At 46.4% G+C, this 15,183-nt stretch overlaps 1 protein-coding gene across 1 annotated transcript in view; it reads left to right on the top strand.

Moving 5' to 3' along the window:
* Positions 1 to 5,867, top strand: part of Scaf8 (SR-related CTD associated factor 8) — a 230,736-nt gene extending 224,869 nt beyond the window's left edge. Inside the window, exon 22 of the transcript XR_003847254.1 lies at positions 5,764 to 5,867. The gene's annotated coding sequence lies outside the window, so the exon portion shown is untranslated. The remainder of the gene's footprint in view (positions 1 to 5,763) is intronic.
* Positions 5,868 to 15,183: the final 9,316 nt, after the last annotated feature.

The following is a 15,183-nucleotide window of genomic DNA, read 5'->3' as shown; positions in this document are numbered from 1 at the left end:
GTTCAAGGCCAGCCTGGTCTACATAATGAGTTCCAGGACAGCTGGGGCTACAGGGAGATCCTGTCTCAAAAAGACCAAAAAAAAAAAATATTCATACACATAAAATAAAAAGAAATACATTATTTTATTTTATTTTATTTTATTTACTACTTTTATTTTATGTGTATGCGTCTATTGCCTGCATGTAGGTAAGTGCACCCGTGTTGTGCAATGCCTGCGGAGGTCAGAAGAGGCTGTCAGATCCCCTGGGACTGGAGTTATGGACAGTTGTTAGAAGCCATGTGGGTGCTGGGATTCGAACCCAGGTCTTCTGCAAGAACAACCAGTGTTCTTAACCACTGAGCCATCTCTCCAGCCCCCCCCACTACTATTTTTTTTAACAGAGTTCCATGTAACCCAACTAGACTTAAACTTGCTGTATAGCCAAAGATGACCTTGAACTCCTGATTCTCCAGTCTCTACTTCCTGACTGCTGGGATTACAGCACTACCACACCCAGTTTATGTGGTGATGATTATTGACTCCAGGGCTTCATGTATGCCAGGCAAGTGCTCTACCAACTGAGCTACATCTTCAGCCCCCATTTCTATTTTTGTACTGATAAAACTGTTGGGTTAGAAAGCAAAAGCAAAGTGTGACTTTCTACCAAAGTCACGGGGAGGAAGAGACTTGGAGTGGTGGGGCTGTGACGCTACTCGGGCCTCAAGCCTTTTGCTTATTCTTAGCACAAGTTGGCAGGTCCTCAGGCTAACAGTCATCCATGCTCGCTTCCATTTACCTTGCCATTATAATAGTGCTGGGGAGCCCCCAACACACCTCTAGGACCTAGTACACCTTGTGCTATGGCCTCATCATGGTGGGGAGAAGAGGGATTTCTCCTGCATGACTTCCCTCTCCATTAGGTGAACCTGGCCATCCCCAGGGCCTTGGTGGAGCAGGCAGCTGCTGGAGCGCAGCCTCCAAGCTTCACTGACTGCTTGTCAGGGATCTGGAGTGGTGGCATTTCTTAGTGAGATTTTTGGATCCAGACAGGGCTCTTTTCAGTCAGCATTGTCCTTTCTAGGCTGGGATGTTGCCCGGTGCTAGAATATGTCTAGCATGCATGAGACCCTGGGCTCCATCCTTAGCACCTTAATAAGTAAAAATGCACATAATGAACTTTTCTTATTGTAAATAACCATTTGCACCGGTACGTGTGTGAAGTCCCAGGATGCTTAGGAGAGTGAGGCAGAAGCATCACTTGAGCCAAGGAATTGGAGGCCAGAGTGAAACCTAGTTTTTTTAAAAACAAACAACAACAACAAACAATAAAGAAAGATGTATTTTGTTTGGTTTGGTTTTTTAATTTTTAATTTTTTATGTGTATGAGTGTTTTGCCTATATGTGTGTAAGTGCACCCACGTTGTGAATGCCTGCAGAGACCAGAAGAGGGTGTTGGATCCCCTGGAACTGGAGTTAGACAGTTATGAGTTGCCATGTGGGTGCTGGGAACTGAAGTTAGTTACTCTGTAACAGCAGCAAGTGCTCTTAACCACTGAGCCATCTTTCTAGTCCCTGATTTTTGTTGTTGTTGGTTTTTGTTTTTTGGGATAAGGTCTCTCCATAGCCCCAGCTGGCTTGGAGCTATGTAGAGCAGGCTAGCCTTAATCTCACCAAGCTCTAACACTTGCATCCCAAGTGTTGGGACTAAAGGCATGCCTCACCACATTTGGCTAAGGAAAATGTATTTTAACAAAGAGGTTTTGGGCTGGAGATGTAGCTCAGTTTAGTAGAATATTTGCGTAGCAGGCAGAAGCCCTGGGCTCCATCCCTAGCACCTCATAAAACTGGCATGGTGGCACACGTCTATAATACCAGAGCTTAGGAGGTAGAGGTCAGAGGATCAGAAGTTCATGGTCATCTTCCACTATATTTGAATTTGAGGCAGGCCTGGGCTACATGACCCCTGCACTCAAACAATAGACAGACAGAAAGACAGACAGACAAACTAAACCAAACCAAACAAAACAAAACACAAACCCAAGTTTTCTAAAATACAGGATGAGTTGGGTTAGACTGACCAGTCCTCAGTGGTGCTCCTAGTTCAGTGGTGGCACTGCGGACTGACAGTGCATTTGCTGGTGACAGATAAACCCAGTGTGAGCCAGGCAAGAGGACAGCGGCCGGTCCTGCCCTGAGTGCCGCTAGTCCCTCTTTCCCAGGGCTGCTTGTTCAGAGCAAGTTGTCCGTCTTTATTAAGGGATTCCACAGGGAAATGTGCTTGCTGAGACTCTCATCCTAAAATGATGTGGAAGTCTTATAAAACCTGCAGGCATACCCTCAGCCTCATCCTAGGAGATGGGGTAGAGGAAGGAAGGATCATTGTGGAGGCATAAAGAATTAGCTATTAACTGCTTTCTTGCATAGGAGTTAGTAAAGTGTAACACCCCCTTTTTAAAAAAAGATAGGATATCACTGTATAGCCCCGCCAAGCCTAGAGCTCTCTCTGTAGACCAGGCTGGCCTTGAACTCATAGAAATCTACTTGCTCTGCCTCCCTAGTGCTGGGACTAAAGGCATGCACCATGATGTCTGGTAACATTTTTTAAGTTATTATTTTTATTTTATGCATATAAGTGTATTGTTTGCATGTGTGTAGATATACCTGTGCTGTGCAATGCTCAGGGAGGTCAGAAGAGGGTGTCAGATCTCCTGGAACTGGAGTTATGGATGGTTGTTAGCCACCATGTGGGTGCTGGGAATCAAACCTGGGCCCTCTGGAAGAGCAGCCAGTGCTGAGCCATCTCTCCAGCCCCACCTGGTAACATTTTAAAATGTATAGTAAACATTTTTTAAACACTTAATATGATAACAGGAATGGTTGGTTGTGTGTAGGAAGATCTTGCTGGTATAGCTTTGGGGACATGGAGGTGTTTATGGTAGTTTTGTGATCTAAAAAAGAATGTTTTTTAATGTCAAAAGTATTTTGAGGAGAGATGGCTCAGCGGTTAAGAACACTGGCTGTTCTTGCAGAAGACCCGGGTTTGAATCCCAGCACCCACATGCCAGCTAACAACTGTCTGTAACTCCAGTTCCAGGGGATCCTATGACCCTTCCTATTCTCTGGGCACTGCAGGACTCAGTTGCACTTACATACATGCAGGCAATACACACATACACATAAAATAATAAAATATAGAAAGAGAAATCGGCAATTATATAAAAATGAGGTCAAGTACAGTTTTAACTCATTTAGTGTCCTAGCTTTGAAACTAGAGCTTCTAAAGTATTTATTATCACAAAACTCTAATAGTTTTGGAGGAAGTACATGATAGTGTATCTGTCCAACTATTCACTGTTATACCTGAATGGATTCTGTAGCTCTCCTGCACAGGTAAGAGCAGCTAATTTTAACACCCCATTCAGTAGGTAGTTGTGCTGGATAGCTTTAGTGTCAACTTGACACACCTGGGTTGAGGGAGCCTCAATCGGGAAATTGCCTCTATTGGACTGGCCTATGGCCATGTCTGAAGGGCATCTTCTTGATGAGTGATGTAGGAGGGCCCAGCCCACTGTGGGTGGTGCCACCCCTGGGCAGGTGGGCCTGTGTTGCATAAGAAAGCAGGCTGAGCAGGGGCCAAGGGAGCAAGCCAGTAAGCAGCATTCCTCCATGGCCTGTGCTCCAGCTTCTGCCTCCACGTTCCTGCCCTGAATTCCTACCTTGGGCTCCCTGATGAATTGCGACCTGGGAGATGTAAGACAAATAAACCCTTTCCTCCCCAAGTTGGTATTGGTCAGAGTATTTTGTCACAGCAATGAAGAACAAACTAAGACAGTAGTTTAATTTAAAAAATTACTTTCCTTTTAAAGATCCATCTGTGCACCAGATGGCCCTGTACCGACAACCCTCAACTTCAAATGCAGCACAATTTATCTTTGTCTGTGAGAAGTGTAGTTCCCTCCCTCCCTGTTAGCTTTTAACATGTGACATCCAAACTCCAACACTTGCAACAATGATAAAAAAAAGAAGAAACATGTCTATATCAGAAAGTGGTAAGGGGATCTTGCTGGGGCAAGAGTGGGAATGACTGATCCCAAGTAGGGAGGTGGAAGTAAGGAATTCAAGGTGAGCCCAAGCAGAGAAGACTTCGGTGAAGTGGAAGATCCCGGAACTGGAAGAATAGAACTCAGGGATATAAGGGGAAGTTTGAGAGAAAAGGTGTGCTCATATTTTATAAGTTTTGCATTGCACAGCAAGTATATGGGTTCAGCAAACCTGTCAGGTGATAGGGCTGCCAGTAAAGATAACTGCTGATTGTGGGACCAGTTAGTGAACAGGTATTCCCTAAGATAGATGCCTTTAAGATCCATAGCATCGCCATAGCTACTTAGTTGGGTTTCTTTGAGACAGGGTCTCACATATCCCAGGCTGGTCTTGAATTCACTGTATAGCTGAAGATGACATTGAACTTGTGAGTCTCCCGCCTCTATCACCCAAATGCTGAGATTACAGGTGTGCATTACGGTATCTGGTTTTATGTGGTATTGGGAATTGAACCCAAAGTTTTATGCATACTAGGCAACCACTCAACCAAGTGAGCTACACACTCCACCCAGGTATTAATCATTAGTTTTGATTCAGGAAATATTGTTACATTTTAATATTAGGGTAACTTTATACAGTATTAGAAATAAATGAATTTAAAATGGTTTCATTAACTTAGACAATCAATGGCATAGGTAACTTTTTTTTAGGATTTTATCTTTTGAGGGTAAAGCCTAGGTTTAAGTCTTTCTGTATCCTTCAGGGTGTCACAGGAGCCAGGATGGTGCATGAGCAATTCCTGCTGCTCCACCCAAAACCTTTAACTCTTAACTCATAAGCAAGTAATGCACTCCTGTACTTTAAAGGCAGAGGCAAGAGGATCAAGAGTTAAGGTCCAGCCTGAGTTACAGATTGAGTTCCAGGCCAGCCTAGGCTACATAGTGAGATCCTATCTCAAAAATCCAAAACAAAGACTAAACCAAACATAAAACTGAACCCACTCACAATATAAGTATGACATGTTTTTTTTCCTAGGAGTACTGAGAACTTTCTTCTTCAGAGAGGCCTAGGGATGCTTTCTAGCCAGGGATAGAGTAGGGATGATGGGAAACTAAGGTGTTTAGATCTGGAGTCTGAGCAGCGGTCTAGTGCCCCAGGTATGTTCAACCTGCAGCTTGAGGCCCCATGTGCTTCAAGATAGTTATAAATGCAGACTAACACAAAATTGAAAAATTCCTTAACAGTTTGTGATTTTTTTGTAACTCATTTGCATAGTTCTTAAGCATGAACTTTGTAGGTGCTGTTATGTTGCAGTGTAAAAAGGTCAGACACACATGGAACAATGGAGGGCCCTTTCATCATAGAACAGTAATGCCACAGGATGCTCTTGCATTTCAGCATCTCATCAAGGATATATGTTATGTTGCAGTGTAAAAAGGTCAGACACACATGGAACAATGGAGGGCCCCAGGATGCTCTTGCATTTCAGCATCTCATCAAGGATATGTTGGATTCTAGTGCCTTATCACTGGGAAGGAAAACTGGCAAAATAAGACTCAGAAAAAGGAACAAAGGACTCTTCTCTGTGTGTGATCCACGCATATACACTTGGTTTTACTGCTCGGCTGCATGCCATATACACGTACAAATGACTTGAAGGCAGTAGAGAGTGGATCAGATTTGGGGCTGAGATCAGCTTTTTTGGAACTTGGATCAAGCCTTCCTCCTTCTTTCTTGCAGGGCCTGAAAACATGCGGTAGAATGACTCACGGAGCTCCTGAGCAGTTGCGAAAGGCCCATTGGCTTTGGCCACAGATCTTCAGAAAGGAGAAGAAAGCCTTTCCTTGGAAAGGCTGCCCACAAGAAATCTCAACTTCTGCAAAACAGCTCGACCCACTGGCAGGGCTACCCCGTTGTGCCAGACAGATGGTTAGACCGGATTCAGTACAGTTGTTGCCCACTTCCTAGATCCTGGTGTCCTAGAAGGGAGATTGCGTGTTAGCCTGTGAGTGTCCCCGGGACCAAGTGGAAAAAATCAGTGTATTTTTTAAAAACCATTTATTTATTTATGTGTTGATTGATTGATTGATTGTGTGTGTGTGTGTAAGAGTGTGCAAGTCAAAGGATAATGTTCAAGACTTGGTTCTCTTCTATATGGGTCTCAGGGATCAAACTCAGGCTGTCAGGCTTGGCAGCAATCACTTTTACCCACTGAGCTACCTCACCAGCTCCAGAAAAGCATTTCTTAGTAGGAAGAGCCAGAACAGGGATACCTCCCTGTGTGTCTACAAACAAGATGTCAAGCTTCATGTGAACTCCCAGGAGACAGGAAGTCAATGCAGTCATTTTCTATGAGATTACCGAGGGGTGAGTGTGTGTGCCTTATGTAGTTGGTTATGCTCATGCTGAGGCAGAAGATTTACGGGCAAAAAAGACTCTTCAGGTGCTATGAAAGGAAGGAAAGAGAGGAAAAAGCTATCACTCAAAGATCCTTTCAAAAGTAAAAGTGTTACAAGGGAACTCTTTTAGATGGGGTTCAGTGGAAGAATGCTTGTTGGCTGAAGCTCTTGACTCAGGTTTTCTGTGATCACAAAATCTAACAAAATAATTTTTTATTCCTCTTTTTTTTTTAGAGAGATTATAGACACTAGAGGAGAGCCCCCCTCTCTCTCTCTCTCTCTCTCTCTCTCTCTCTCTCTCTCTCTCTCTCTCTCTCAACAATGTAGCATAGGCTGGCCTCAAACTCCCTATGTGGCCCAGGCTGATCTCAGACTCTCCATCCACCTGTCTCAGCCTCCTGAGTACTGGGATTATAGATGGTGTGCCACCATGCTTGACCTGGGCTTGAACAGTTAGAAGAACAGACTTCATTCTGCAAACATTTCTAGGCACCTTCTTTGTGTCAGAAATGTTGAGTTACTGGCGATAAGAGAGTGCAGTGGCTATGACTCACCCCCTAGAATCTCTGTAAGCTAAGCATGCTGGGTTTGTAAAAGAAGATAGCAAAATGGTTAATTCTAGATGGTGGAATTAGAGCCTATTTTCTTCAACTTTTTAGCAAAGGGCACATAGGTGAGTAGTTTCAGACCTTGATGGTTATGAATGAGAGAGTGATTAGGAAAGTGGGGCCTTTTAGAGTCTCCATGCTGTCCTTTCCTTTGCCAGTGCAGAGATGTGAAGTTATCCATCAGAGTGGATGCTCTTGACTCCATCCTTGGGGGATCCTCCAGGCAAGCTGATGATAAAGATGATGCAGGACCAGCATCACTTCCTGATTCTCTGTCTCCTCCTTGGCCCTTCCTTTCTAGTCTTCTTTGCTAACCCACCTTCACCTTTCCTGACTTCCCTCTTTACTCCACAGTGTTTATCTAGGGTCTAGCAGCTAAACCGTGACTAGACATAATTTCTACGTGCCCACTATTCCCTAAGTATCCAAGTTCAACATCTGTCCTGAGCAGGTGTAGTCTATTTTTTCATGGCTTTCCCCAATAGATTTTTTCTTAAATGTACCCTCTAGCTATCCTCCATCTGACAGTAGATTGATGCTTAAAGCCCTTCGCAGGGTTCTCATTGGTTGATGGATAAAAATCCCAAGTTTTTCACCTACCTGATGCCCATGTATGGCTGACTCTTGCCCACTTCTCTGGCTTCATCTCCTGTCAATTTGAACTGAGTCCTTTAATTCAGAAGGTCCCAATCTCAGAGCCCCAGGGAGATCATGTCTCTGTCTGGGCAGATCCACTTCTCAGGCAGTCCTTTGGAACCCATGAGGGCTCTCTTCACAGGTCAAACATCCTAATTTGCTGCCCGAGTCCTGGCATCTGATAGCCCTATTTTTTTTTTTGTTTGTTTGTTTCTCTTTACCTCTTACTAGTCACTCTTCATTGCTCTAAGTTCTGTTAAAGCTAACTCTTCTATTAAACTTTCACCAATTAAATTGCTGTATGGCTTCTTATTCTTTATCAGACCCAGATTGATACACATGTGATACGGTCTCAGACTCTAGTTACTTGGTGAGATAATCTTCACTGTATATAATTGAACTTGGAATCTCCAAGAAGGTATGGGTACGTCTCTGAGAGTGTTTCTAGAGAGGATTAGCCGAGGAGGAAAGACCCACTCTGATCATGGGTGGTATCAACCCATGGATAGAAGACTGAGACGGAACAACAGGAAAAGAAAAATCCAAAAGGAGTGCCGGTGTTTCCAGATCTCTGCTTCCTGACTCACCGCCATGTGGGGAGGCAGCTTCACCACCCTGCTGCCACAGCCTCCAAGACTTGATGGAGTGTACCTTCATACTGGGACTCAAATCTTCCCATCTTAACTTGCTTCTTGTCATGTATCCGGTCACAACAATGAGAAAATGAACTAACACAGCTTGGCCATCAAGGAAGATGCTTCTACAAGACTGGGGGAGGTGGGGCCATCTGAGTCATAGGCATTTTTCTAAGTTTGAGCAACAAACACATTACTTTCATAATAAGAAAAAAGGTATTTATGTCTTGTGTGGATGCACTTGCCACGGCCTTCATGTGGAGGTCAGAGGTCAACTTTCAGGAGTTGGTTCTCTCCTTCCACTATACAGGTCCTGGGGATTGAACTCAGGTTGTTAGGCTTGGCATCAAGTGCCTTTACCTGCTGAGCCATGAGTGTTTTGCTTGCATATATGTAAGTGCACCTGAGCCACGCAGTGCCCTTGGAAGTCAGAAGAAGGTGTTGGATTCCCCTGGATTTGGAGTTATAGATGGTTGTTAGCTGCCATGTGAGTGCTGGGAACCAACCCGGGGCCTCTGCAGGAGCAACTAGTGCTCTTAACCACTGAGTCATCTTTCCAGCCCCTCAAAAAAATTAATATGAAAAATGCATTACAATAAGCAGGAAAAATAAACACATAAGAAATTGCAGCCTGGTAGGTCCAAGAAACAAGCAACACAGGAATGCCCTTCAAGGAGGGGATGCTGGAACTGGGTAGGGAGGGGCAGTGGAGTGGGGAGGCATTTCCTATATAGAGTAACATTCAGAGTCAACACTAATGTCTGTGGCCTGAACAAGCTAGATTTCATCAGAAACAGGACCAGGGACCAATATATATAGGGGAAAGGGTCAGATATTTCCAGCTCAGTATGCACAGAATCCATGGTGATACAGGGTTGGGAGCAAGTAGGTCTGTCTGATCCCAGCAAACCTTTGGACATTTAAAACTGTAGGTCCCCTGTGGGAAAGTTGGTTCCCTTTGGCTCCTAGATTGTTGGCGGCTTTGAGAACAAAAGGTTGCTCCTCACAGATCTTCGTGGACCTTCTGCTTCTGGAAGCTTCACTGACCAAGGGCCTGAGCTAGGAAGTTCAGCATTGGGTGTGTGTCCAGGCCAGGCTGAGGAGGATCATAGGCGGACCATCAGATCCCTACAGTGGGCAGGCAACACTAATCACAGAACTCACCATGACCATAGACTGCAGGTTATACAGATGGCTACTTCCCTGTCTCCTTCATTTTGGGGTCAAGTGTGGCCTCTTTAGGTCCCCTTCCCACTTAGTTCCACAGTCACTTGCCCTCTAGAGCTGATCCTGCCTTGGTGCCTATTTCTTGGCAGGCCACAGTCCTACATGTAGAGCTGCTGTCCTTTGAGCCTAACAGCCCATCATCTGTATCAGAATAGCCGTGACAACTTGCAAGAGACCCTCAAGATCCAGACTGTTGACATTTCCTCATAGAAGGAGGGGTGCGGGAGGGTCTTTGGACCCTCACTTGAGATTCCAGTCACCCACTCCAGCACCTTCCACCCAGCTGTACAAAACTCTGCCAGGGTTGCCTGTGGACACGTGGTCTTTGTGTGTTTGTAGGGGTTATGCCAGATTCTAGACTGTGGAAGGCTAACTTGGGGGAAGGAGTCCATCTGTGCAACCGGGGTGCGACTGTTTTGGGGTCACCCACACCTCCTGTAAGTAGTTTCTCACCTGTGCTCTGCAAGTAAGCTTAATAAACTCATTGGTTCCTCGAATCGGACTTTGGTGAAATCGTAGTTTGGTTTGTGGGGGAGGGAGAGACGGAGGGTGGAGAGACGTCTGTCCAGGAAAGAGTTCCCGCCACACACATCCATCACATCCATATCCCCTCCCTCTCCTCTCCAGTGTGGATGGTGGTCCCCGAATCCCAGGCACCCTTCCCTCCTCTGGGCTCACCGGGACTCCGGATTTCCTAACAAACTCTCCAAGTGCAGATCCTACTGGACTCTGGGTGGCCCAGCTCAACGCTTCCCTTCGCCTTTAAGCCGTCTTGCGTCTCTCGGAGGGGACGAAAATGGGTGGCCTCTCCAGACCGAGACTTGGGCTTCTAGAAGCCGCCTCCGTTCTGGGTGGAACCCGAGGAAGCATCTTCGCCGCGCATTCTGGGGGAAGGCGCAGGATCGTGTTCACAGATCGCCGTCTGTGGTCTGGGGCCCAGCGACTGGCTGGCTCGCGGACTCCAAGCTGCAGAGTTGTTTTGGTTGCTGGGGGCGTTCCAAAGGGATCGCCCGGGGAGGTGGTCCTGCGGGCGGAGAGGTCGGGGGCCCGGGAGGCGGCGGCGTGTCCGGGGCGGGCAGGGGCGTGTCCCAGCGGGCGGGGCGTGTCCTGGGCGTGTCCCCGCGGCAGGGCGGGCAGAGCGGAGCGGCTGGGGAGAAAGGTGCGGCCGGCACTCCCGCCTGGCGGAGCAGCTCGCGGAGCTGGGGCAGCCTTGACCTTCGCAGACGCGCCCGAGCGGAGAACAAAGTGTCCTCGGAAAGTTCCCGGGATCCGCAGCGTATCTCCGTGGGGCCTCGCGCTCAGGGGCGGGGAGAGCCGGGCGCGGCGGGCCGCGGTGCCGGGCCCTGCACGGAGGTAAGGGCGACGCTGTGCGGCCGGGGCGGCTGCGGCGGGCTCCGGGCACCCTACGGCAGGGCACGGCGCCCCACCAGCATCCCCAGTCTCCATCACTGGTCCAGCCTCGTCCCTCCATCAGCGGGGTTAGCCTTGTCCCTCCTCCCTGCTCGCCGTGGAGTCCACAGAGGGGGCGCAGCTACTGGCTCGTCCCGGACGTGGTCTGGGAGGGTGGCGATGCTCCAGAATGGCCCGGGGCAAGAGCAAGGTCCTGTCCCCGGGGCGTGGACACTTCGGGGTCCCCCTGTCCCATCCGAGTTGGGAGGCAGCGGCGGGGTCCTTCCCCATCAGTGTCCAGCCCCTCGTTGGGTCCAGTGTCTGGTGTGCCCAGGGGAGAGGGCTGCAGCGGGCGGCAGGTGCGCATCCCCGACTCGGTCCTTGGGGAAGGGACGGGGGCCGCCTGGGCAGCCCTGAGACCACCCGGACCCGCGCTGCTCCTGGCCGGCCGAGGTGCCAAGTTTCTGTGAAAGCCGACAACATTGTGTCGGTGACGGATCGTATTTACCAAAAAACAGTTCAGGAAGAAAAGGGTCCATTCTTCCAGCAGCAAAGTGCGAGTAAGATTGCAGGAGAGGTTTTTATCTCTAAGAGACCGGAAACTTAATATGGACGCACTTCCATGGTTCTCCTTACTTAAAAAAAAAAAAAAAAAAAAAAAAAAAAAAAAGACAAATGGGGTAACTTTATATTATGGAAAGCTGCTTGATCCCGAAGATAATTCCATTCTGAGGAGGTTTTCCTGCTGTTTCCACAGCTGCTGGGAGAGAGGCCACGAGGTGACATTCCCAGGCAGCCGTGGGTCGCTGCAAGACTTCAGATGGGAAGGTCCCGAGGTTTTCTTGTTGTAGGCATTTATGATTTCTACCTGTTTCCAAAATGCTCCAGAAATACTTATTTAACAGATAACATCTGGCAAGCTCCGATTCTCTTCCCCAAAGATTGAAAACGGAATGTCTCTAAGAGCCTTTGAAATTTTTTCCAGGTTTCTTACAGGTGCAAATCATGTGCTGGGGGTCATTAAAAAAAAGTCAGGTGCTGCCCTAAGCTTTGTGCAGAGCCCATTGGAGCTGAGTGCTTACCTGCACACTAAAACATGTTAACTGATAGCCTTTAAAGTGCTCTGTCTCTCTCTCTCTGTCTCTCTCTGTGTGTGTGTGTGCTTTAAAAGTATGGTATTGGGATTAAACCAAGAAAGCAAATTTCCATGTCAGTGGGGTGTCGTCGTCCTGTGCCCCCCCCCCCCCCCCGAAAAATAAAACTTGCTGTTTTAGGGCAGCAAAGATTTTTTTGTGATTAGGTAAATGTAACATGGCAATTTGTATTTGAAGAAGAGTTTATTACAGTAGCCAAGCAAGTTCCTGCAGAACTCAAGTTTCAACATCTAACATCTCATAGAAGATACCCCAGGGTGGGTCATGGTAGTGGCCTCCTGTAATCCCAGCACTCTGGAAGCTGAAGCAGGAGGATGCATGTTGGTCGCCTGGGCTACATAGCAAAACCCTGTCCCCAAACAAAACCAAAACAATAAGAATAATTACAAAACAACAACAAACCTAAACCTTAAAGTAATGCCCCAGACCATGTCAGATACTTGATGGGACCCCTGCCTGCCTTTCATGTCTCCTCCTGCCTTCCCTCCTAGACATGCAGGCATGCCGCCTGCTCCAGACACACAGTACACTGCAGGCTGTCAATTTTAGGCCACTATTTGGAACAAAGCAGCATTCGGCTTACACTCTTCTTACTCTTCCATCTGTTGATCACCCACACATCCATCATGTGTCAGTCAAATATCTCCTCTAGGAAGCTTCATTTCCTGTCTCTTGGCAAAGGTAAGGTCTCCCTCCTCTGGTTGTCAGTGCCTGTTAGTAGAACTTTTTTTTTTTTTAAAGTCTTTTTGAGACAGGATCTCCCTGTAGCCCCAGCTGGCTTCGAACTCACTATGTAGACCAGGCTGGCCTTAAGCTCACAGAGCTCCACCTGCCTCTGCCTCCCCAGTTCTGGGATTAAAGGCATGAAGCAGCATGACCTCCTTAGAATACATTTTTCATTAGAGATTTGACCGTGTCACGTTGTACAGTAGTGTGGTGTGGTCATTGGTCAAGGTTATCCCACCAACAGGCAAGCAGAGGCTAAAATCCAGTTCACACTCCATTTAGTAAACCCCTGGTGCCGCCTTCCTCACTAGAAGGGGGCAGCTTTTATAATTTAGTCAAAAGTACAGTGTGGGTCTCTGCCCAAGCCTGCCCCCACTGCTGTACTGACCGTGCGTCTTCATAAATGATGAAGGAGCTCAGGAAAGTGTCCCTTGGGTGAGCGAGAAAGAAAGGTATATTTTTAATAAGTTCTAGAAAGAAGCAAACATTTGGGGACAGGTTTTCTTTTTGCATGCAAGTACATAGAAATGTGCTGTGCTTGACTCTTATGTCTGTCTGTCCGAGTGAGGTGCAGATGGATGTCTCTAATGACAGGGACGAATGAGTACATTCACCTCACAGGTGAGGTGAGTGGCTGCTTCGCATCATGTGCCAGTCTTCAGTTAGCCACCTTTCCAGGCACCAAGGTTTTCATGTCTAATCATGATTCAGAGAACGAGAAGGTGCAAAAGACTTGAAAGTAGGCCTTGAAGAGTTTTGTCTCTGTAATGTGCTAATAAACAGAGTTAAAGTGTAAGGAAGAGTTTAAGTCACCACCAAGGTGACATACCACAGAAGTAAACAGAGAAAGAAAGAGGCAGGTCTGGTCTGACTTATTTAGGTTCTCCAGTGAGGTCATTTAGGATTACAGTCTGCTCATAAAAATGCAGTTTTGATGAAGAGACAGTTTGCTGTAAGATTCTTTAAAATGCTCCAAATTCTTCTGTAGTTAAAAACATCAATTGTGGGGGTAATTGAGAAACATTTTCAAGCTACAATAAGCATAGTTCAGGCTACAATAAACATAACTATGTTAGGAACCTGTACTTGCCAGAAGCTACAGTGGCTGGCCATCTAAATGGACCTCTGTAATCTGTAGGGTTCTTTAACATCGGAATAATGTTGTAAATACTATGGACCACCCTCCCATTTGGGGGATAAGGAAACAGTACCAGGGGTTTGTCCAAGGTCACCAAGCTCCTGAAGAGGCATAGCCACGATGAACTCTCAAATTCTATCCAAGTCCTGTAAGAACTGCCTTCTATCATTAGCTTACCAGGGAAATCTTGAAGACTTAGATTAAGTTGTAAGATTTGAGGTAAAGGGCCATTCCCAGCACCAAATACACAGCGCCCTACCTGAAATACCCAGGTGATAGCTATTTGCTAAATGGTGGAATTGTGAGTGAAGCAGGTGATAGCTTACTTATTTAAAGCAGTTGTAGGATATAAAGCAAATCAAAGTCCTCTGGAGTCCATTATAGTAGAGTTGACTTCCGTGTGCATGTTCCTAAAGTATAATAAAAGTCCCCGGATAAATATGGAAGAGATGGATACCTGTATCATATATTTGAACACATTGTATGTGCCATAAGATAAATTTTTATTCCTTTCCATTTTATTTTCTAGAAAAGAAGCCAGAACGCTTTACAGAAAGGTATAATTAAAATAAACAAAAACAAACAAAAAAACCACTCAGGATTTAGAATGAGTAGGTGTGTTTCAACGTTAGCCTGGTCCCCCAGGCCTGTTCCACCAACCTCAGTTTTTCCCATTAGTGTCTCCTCAGAAATCTGTTCTTAGAAGGATCATAGGAGTTCATGTGTGTGAAAACACTTTGCGAACTTTGGAACAGATAAGAGGTCGAAGCTGTAGCAGTCACTACATATCTGTACTCTGAATTTTAAAGCTTTGTGGAATGGAAAGAAATGTAGTATACATAATTCTTCCTCAGCAGTAAACAGAAATTGAGTGAGCCCCGATCATGTGTTAAGAGCTGTTAAGATCCACACTTGTGTCCAGTAGAGAACAAGTGGAGAAAAATAATATGATGTTAGGTGACCTCCAAAGCCAATTGTGTAAGCTTAGGTGAAGGAGAGAGGTCAGATTTGCACGTTAGGCAAGTCTCTTCTGAAATTGCTGTGTGTGTATGTGGGGAACCAAGACTGGCAGAAAGGTCTAGTAATGTCAGTGATCCAAGGGCAGACAGGGAGGAAGGTGTTAGAACTGGGCAGAGGAAATGGACTTGGTGGAGAGCATGTGGAGGGCAGGGAGAATTAAATCCAGGCGAAGATGATATGTGAGCTATTCACATACATCAGTCAAGTGGAAGAAACTTAGGGACCTGT

The sequence above is a fragment of the Nannospalax galili genome, unplaced genomic scaffold, assembly GCF_000622305.1.
Source record: "Nannospalax galili isolate Female #2095 unplaced genomic scaffold, S.galili_v1.0 scaffold1087, whole genome shotgun sequence".
In the NCBI taxonomy this organism is placed as follows: Eukaryota; Metazoa; Chordata; class Mammalia; order Rodentia; family Spalacidae; genus Nannospalax; species Nannospalax galili.
The sequence above is the reverse complement of the archived record's forward strand: the minus strand, read 5'-3'. Positions and strand labels throughout refer to the sequence as shown.